The sequence below is a fragment of the Colobus angolensis genome, unplaced genomic scaffold (genome assembly GCF_000951035.1).
Source record: "Colobus angolensis palliatus isolate OR3802 unplaced genomic scaffold, Cang.pa_1.0 Scaffold31, whole genome shotgun sequence".
NCBI classification, from domain to species: Eukaryota; Metazoa; Chordata; class Mammalia; order Primates; family Cercopithecidae; genus Colobus; species Colobus angolensis.
Window position 1 is genome coordinate 10,369,046 of NW_012116377.1, and position 6,910 is coordinate 10,375,955.

Consider the following 6,910-nt stretch of genomic DNA (forward strand, 5'->3'; position numbering starts at 1 on the left):
GGGTTCAGGCAAAGTTGTCTTCATCAGGCCTTCACTTACCTCACTTGGCTCACACTCCCCCTTTCTCTACTGAGCACTCATATTGTTTCTCTTATTCTTTTTTATTTCTTCCCCATCTCAGTTTCCTCTTCTGCTTTCTGACCCCTTAGGGTACTACCTCATGCAATAAGGCTGGATAATGGGTTTTCATTGTTTTTGGCATATCTGCCCCAATCAAGATCCTACTCAGGTGCTGGGGCTGTCATAACAGTCTCCAACTGGTCTCCCTCACTCAAGTTCAGCCACTGCTACCGTTCTCACTGCATCAGCCTTCTGCCCCAAACTTTGGATTATTTCCGTTGCCTGGACTATAGGAAAAATTCCTGCCCCCTTCCGTGGCATTCAAGGCCTTTCTGGCCCTCCCATAGTCACACATCATCTCCTACTGCATCCCTCCATGCTTTCTATCAATAATAATGTCTTGAATGCCTTCTCTCCAGGGGCTAGGGTTCTAGGTGCTTTGTATGGACCTGGTACAGTGGTGTGCTCAAAAGATCATTCAGAGGAAATGACTGTTTATCTCCCACTCCTGCTAAGGTGCTGTTAATGCATGGGTTGCCTTGTTTAGATAAGGCATTAGGCCAACCTACTGTTTCACTGCTATGAGGATTTTAGTCCATGGAACACCAGAGGAGAGACATTTTGGTGGGGGCAAGAAGCCTTTCTGGACCTCTCAACCACTCCAGTGGTTTTCTACCCCCAACCAGGCAGAAGGTTCTCCCTCTTTATGCCGTACCCAGGGATCTGGTCCTGCTTGGGTCCTCTAAGCACGAGGCCAGGTCCATGCCCCTTCTTGGTTACAACCTGGGATCCTTTCCTTTCTTTCTTCCTTTCTTTTCTTTCTTTTCCTTCTTTCCTTCTTTCCTTCTTTCCTTCTTTCCTTCCTTCCTTCCTTCCTTCCTTCCTTCCTTCTTTCTTTTCTTGACAGAGTTTCACTCTTGTTGCCCAGGCTGGAGTGCAATGGCACAGTCTCGGATCACTGCAACCTCCACCTCCCCGGTTCAAGCAATTCTCCTGCCTCAGCCTCCTGAGTAGCTGGGATTACAGGTATGTGCCACCACGTCCGGCTAATTTTTTGTACTTTTAGTAGAGACGGGGTTTCTCCATGTTAGTCAGGCTGATCTCAAACTCCCAACCTCAGGTGATCCGCCCGCCTTGGCCTCCCAAAGTGCTGGGATTACAGGAGTGAGCCACCACGCCCGGCCGGGATCCTTTTTTTAATGGGATGCAGATCTCCTTCTGGGAACACTGCTTTAGGTGACCTTGGCCAACGCCCATCCCATCCGGTTTTGATCTCGTCCAGGACCTCTGTGGCTTCACGCTGGTCCTGGGAGATAATCACAGACACAGATCTCTAGTGTTCAAATGCGTTCAAGAAGGGTGACCACATCTTGTGTTCTTCCTTGGGTCTAAACATCCTAAGAGTTGCCGCTGTCCTCCTTGCCTCGAGTTCAGCCCTTGACTTCATCCTTTAACCTGCTCATCTGCCAGGAATCCTGGTGTCATCCCTAAACCAGCCATGCCTCTGATCTTTACACCCCACACCTCACTTCCTCTTGATTTATCCTCAGCCCAAATCTGACAGTCTGTGCCAGCTCAGCAGGAAAGAGGGAGGCAGAGAGGTACTTGTGAGTGCCCAGGAAGAGAGATGCAATTACCCCTGGGTGTCAGCCCGAGGCCCAGCTACAAAGCCTGCCTTTCCTCTCTCTCACCACACCCTTGACTTAGGACTGTATGAAGAAAAACTAGGAATGTAACACAGGGAACAAAAATGGTTCCAGAAAAAATGTGTGCCTGTGGGATTGATGAACACTTTTTGTGGGTTTCAGAGCTAACTCTCCCCTCTGTTGTGACTTGGAATGCTGCAGGAGGTTAAGTGGGTTGAAAAACAATTATCATCTGTTTTACTATAATATACATTTTCTATTATAGAGTTTTTAATTGCAAATATAAATATTAACTAATAATTAAGCAACTGGAGAAAAAAATTTATATGGAAAAATCTCAGTTCAAGTCTAGCTCTGAAAATTACCAATTGCATCCCTGATTCCTATCTGTAAAATGAGGATAATAATCATTCATTTATTGAATCATTATTTTGTGCCTTTAAAAACAAACAAACAAACAAAAACCAAGCCCTGTTCTGTAAGCTGGGGCTATAGTGCTGAACAAAGCAGGCAAGGCCTCTACTCTCATGGAATTTAGATTCTGGTCAGGGGAGACAGACAATAAATATGTACAATGTCAGGTGGTGATAATGACAAGTATTTGTCATTTTTGAAAAGATGGTAATACATCTCTGATGAACTGATATTTGAGCAGAGATTAAAGGAAGTGAGGAAATGACCTATGTGGACATTCGGCAAAAGAGGTTTCCAGGCAGAGAGAGTGTCAAGTACAAAGGCCTTCAGGTGAGAGACTTGGGTGTGTGAAGAACAGCAGAGAGGCTGGGGTAGCCTGAGAGAAGTGAGGATAGGGAGAGCGCTAGCAGATAATGTCAGACAGGCCTTGTGGGGCTGCTAAGGCTTTTTCTCTAGACAGTTGGAGAGCCATAGAAGGTGTTTGAACAGAGGAGTAGTAGGATCTGACTTAGGACAGCTTCCGTGTGGAGAATAGACTGTAGGTACAAAGGTTAGAAATAGCACAGCAAACATCCAGAGGAGAGAAAAGAGTGTTTGAACTAGGGCGCAAGTGGAAGAGGTGGGGTGAAATGGTAAGATTCTGAAAATATTTCAAAGATAGAGACGATAGGATTTATGGATGGTCTGGATGTGGGGTATGAAATGACTTCAAGATTTTGACCTTGAGCAATTGGAAGAATGGAGTTTTTATTTACCAGGATGGGGAAGACTGAGGGAGGACCTGGTTTGGAAAAGCAAATCAGAAGTTAAGTGTTGGGTGTGTTAAGTTAGAGATGTCTCTTAGAAGGTCATGCAGAGGAGGGGCAGGTAGTTGGTTCTATACATCCAGATTTTAAGAGAGAGCGAGGGGTCAGAGCTGCAGATACAAACTTGGACATCATGAGCACAGAGAGATTTACAGCCAGTGACTGGACAAGCTCATCTAGGTCTTCAGTGTGGCTGTCTCCCTCACATGGCTCTGAAGGTCAAAGGGGATAGAACACGGCAAATACTTTTGTAAACTGTAAAGTGCTACACACAAGGAAAGGACCAAGTGTGCAAATATGGTAAAGAGCATAATGTAGAGCAGGATTTAAAGAAGTATCTTCAGGGAGAGTCAGAATCATAGAATACATGTGCAAGGAGAAGCCTACAAACCAGTGGATCAACCCCTTTCATTTTATCCAGGAGGAGCTGAGGTTGGAGAGATTAAGAGGCTTGTCCAAGGACACTCAGCTCATCAGTGGCCCAGCTCATGCTAGGACTGGGGAGCCCTAACTGCTGGCGCGGTGCTCTTTCCACCACGTGAGACACCTGCTCACATTTACTGCTTCAGCTCTCTCTGATAACCAGGGCCAAGTAATTCTTCAAACAGAAATCTAATTATATTGCCTTGTGCTTTTATACATGCTACTTCCTCTGTCTGGAATACTCTGCCTCCTCCTGCTTCTCTGTCTGGCAAATTCCTGCCTTATCTTCCACTCCTAGCTAGAATGGCCCTTTCCAATGAAGACTTCTTTGTCCTGTTTGGTAGAGCTGGTAACTGACTCTCCATGTGCCTGCAGAGCTCCCATCCTGTGGCAGTCCTTGCATTTGCTATGGCTACGTCTGCCTCCCCTGCCTGCCTGTGAAGCTCTTCCTATGACCTCTCTGCCTCGCATACTGAGTGACACTTAAATGTTTGCGAAGGAAGGAAGGAAGATCTCTTCTTTCACATTAGTTCAGGACAATGGCAAAGCAGTCATTCTGTGACACTTCAGTTCCTCTGACCTGAGCATGCTTTTGGTTCACAAATTGACAATGACTTCTGGGGTGGGTATTTTCTTTTTTCTTTGCCATCCCCAGGCACAATGAGCAGACAATTCTGGGACCAGAAAATAATTTGGACATTATACTTGCTTACTTTTTATTTTCCATTCTCTGTCTCCTATTAGTATATGACTGGCTGTTTGCCTTTTGCTGCAAGACAAGGTTTGTGTTTGTGCCTGGGCTATGCACAAGCATGTGTACACACACAAACACACACACACCTACACACACACACACAGATGGCCTCTTGGGAGAGCCTGCATTCATTTTTTAGCTTTATCTCCCCAAAAATGCCCTTAGGTAGGAGGAAGGAGACAGTGTTGTGCTCCCAGCTTGTCCTGTCAAACTGCTTCTTGCCATGGTCTAGGGGTAGGAGGATGGCAGGGAGGAGGTGCTTCTCTGGGGCTCTTAGTGTCTCCATTCTTCTGCTGTTCCACCCTTGAGCATAATAATTTGGACGTATTTCTTAACATCTTGGAACCTTAGTTCAATATAGGTTTGGAATTTCTAGGTCAAGAGTGAGTCCTAAAAACTCCTTCTCACCCCCTATATTCACCGCTCTTTAGCTTGTTTGCTTAACACTGTTAATTACTATATTTCCATTCTGCTTAATTAACAATGTTTCTCACTAGGAGGAGAATTGCTCCTAACAGAAACAGTTATCTTATAGGTTATTGCAAAGGTCTAAGGAAGGTGGCAGAAGCTGGTTGTGACACTGCGGTGATGGGATCAACACTCCAGGTTTTGCTCCAAGTAAGTGATTCAGATTCTAACCAGGCTGGGTTTGCCAAAGAGCAGGTGGTAAGCCAGGCCAGTAAAGAAACTGTCCCTTCCGGAGGGTTGGGCTTCTGAAGCTCTCTTGTATTGAGAGCTCTTGAGTAATCACTGTTAATCAATACAATACTTTAGGATGCAATTAGGATTAATTAGTCCAGTATTGCTAGCTGCCCTGCTACTTGGTCTGTCTCTTTGGGTGCCTCCTCGTCTTGGCTCCTGCTTCCCCTGAAAAGGAAAATTTCCTTCCCTGTGTCCCCAGCCTGGGGTCTCCTCTCTTCTCTTCCTGTGCCAGTCCCCAACCCCCTCTCCACTTTATAACGTGGAGAGGGAGAGCCAGGAAGGGCCTTGACATGACAGTGGGAAGAAAAGAAAGAACACAATCAAAACACGGTAGCAAACAAGAGAGCAGGTGAGAGAATGTGTGAAGGGTGGAGAATATTTTGGTTATCTTTCAAGAGAGAGCTGTGGCTGACAGAGCCACTCAGAAGGCATTTTGTCTGTTCTCCCAACCAGACAAATTGGAAGCTCTCCTGTTTATTCCCTGGTCCTGCAGTATGAAATAGCTTCAAGGTTTTTTGTGTTAATTAAAAGGTATGTCTATATTGCACATACTTCTATTTTTTGCAATGACAAAAACATTCCCCACAGCTCTGTAGGCAATGAGGGGGGCACACTTATAGCAGTGGGAAGGTTCCACAGTGGGGATCAGGAGACCTATCCCCATCTCAGCCTGGGACTCTGGAATAATGGTCCAGGGCTCATGATAGATTTGGACTCAACATCCTGTGCTGTCTCTTCCAACTTGGTTTTTACCCCAATATTAAATGAATGGGCTACCAGACTGGTATGCCTTCACATGCCCATTTCCTTCCTTTTCTTCTCTGCATCTCTGCCTTTGTGTCCAGAACGTGTTTTCCCTTTGTAAGTTTCTCTCTATTCTGCACATTATGAGTTTCAGCATTTCCGTTGCCCTAGAAAGTCTATCTTTGAGGTCTTGCACTGCTTCTCTTTCTACAGTGTCTCATAAACTCCCTTCTTGGATTCAGAACCACCCTTTGTTTCTCATTATCCTGTCAAACTGCTTCTTGCCCTGGTCCACGGGTAGGAGGATGGCAGGGAGGAGCTACTTCTCTGGGGCTCTTAGTGTCTCCATTCTTCTGCTTTATCGGGGTTTCCTTTACCCAGAATTTTATTATGTAAAATGCTTCACTAAGACTTTGTTCTAATTATCCGATTTCTGGCATACTCTAGAAAGTCTTCTGATATTTTCCTTCCTCCAACTTATCTATTTTTATTCCATAGTTCTCTTTGGTTATCTCTTAGAATCACACTTTCCTGGTTTTAGTTTTTCAGATCCTTTGTCTTTCTCACTCCTTCTTAGGTGACCCTTTTTTTAAAATTTTCAAATATATTTTTTGTTCAGCAGAGGGCTCCCTTCCCATCCCTCTTGCAGCCCGGGCAGCTAGGATTTGAAGCTTGCCCCCTGCGTCTTTCTCTCCCGCCTTCTAGCCATCAGAAACACTAGATCACTGAAACTTGTAAACAATTCGGCCTCTCTTGTGGTGATTGCGCTAAACCTTCCGTCCTCAGCCGAGAACGCTCCAGCACCTTCGCGGATCGCTCATCTCTTGGCTGCCCTCCCACTGTTCCTGATGTTATTTTACTCCCCGTGTCCCCTACTCGTTCTTCACAATTCTGTAGGGTGCGTATTATTAACCCCAGTTTACAGCTGAGGAAACTGAGGCTTGGAGAGGTTCGCTCAATATCGTACAGTTTGCAAGGTTAACCCTAATCCGGCCAGTTCTGGCTTTCCAGCCCAGCCCAGCAGCCTAGCCTCCCTCTCTGCCACTGCAGTTTATAACGGCTCTCCCCCGTTTTACACGAGGTCCCTTCCCCTTCAAATCCACAGGCAATAAGATCGTTCCGAATTGATGGGGCTGGGGAATGTGGGAGTCCGGAGTGGGATTTGGGGGAGCTTCCTCAGGCCCGGAGTGCGGGATTGGGCAGGTCCCGCCGATGGCTCGCGAAAATGTAACATTCGAGCACTGCAAGGCGGGATGGGGCAAACGGCGGCAAATGCTCGGGGGCCTAGGTCTTGCCGCCGGAATGCCCGCCGGGGAAGGGGCTTCGGCCCACCGGGCTGGTAACCACACTCTGGCAGGCCC

At 46.4% G+C, this 6,910-nt stretch overlaps 1 protein-coding gene across 1 annotated transcript in view; it reads left to right on the plus strand.

Moving 5' to 3' along the window:
- The first annotated feature begins 6,288 nt into the window (after positions 1-6,288).
- Positions 6,289-6,910, plus strand: part of SEMA5B (sema domain, seven thrombospondin repeats (type 1 and type 1-like), transmembrane domain (TM) and short cytoplasmic domain, (semaphorin) 5B) — a 121,478-nt gene continuing 120,856 nt past the window's right edge. Inside the window, exon 1 of the transcript XR_001002758.1 lies at positions 6,289-6,447. The gene's annotated coding sequence lies outside the window, so the exon portion shown is untranslated. The remainder of the gene's footprint in view (positions 6,448-6,910) is intronic.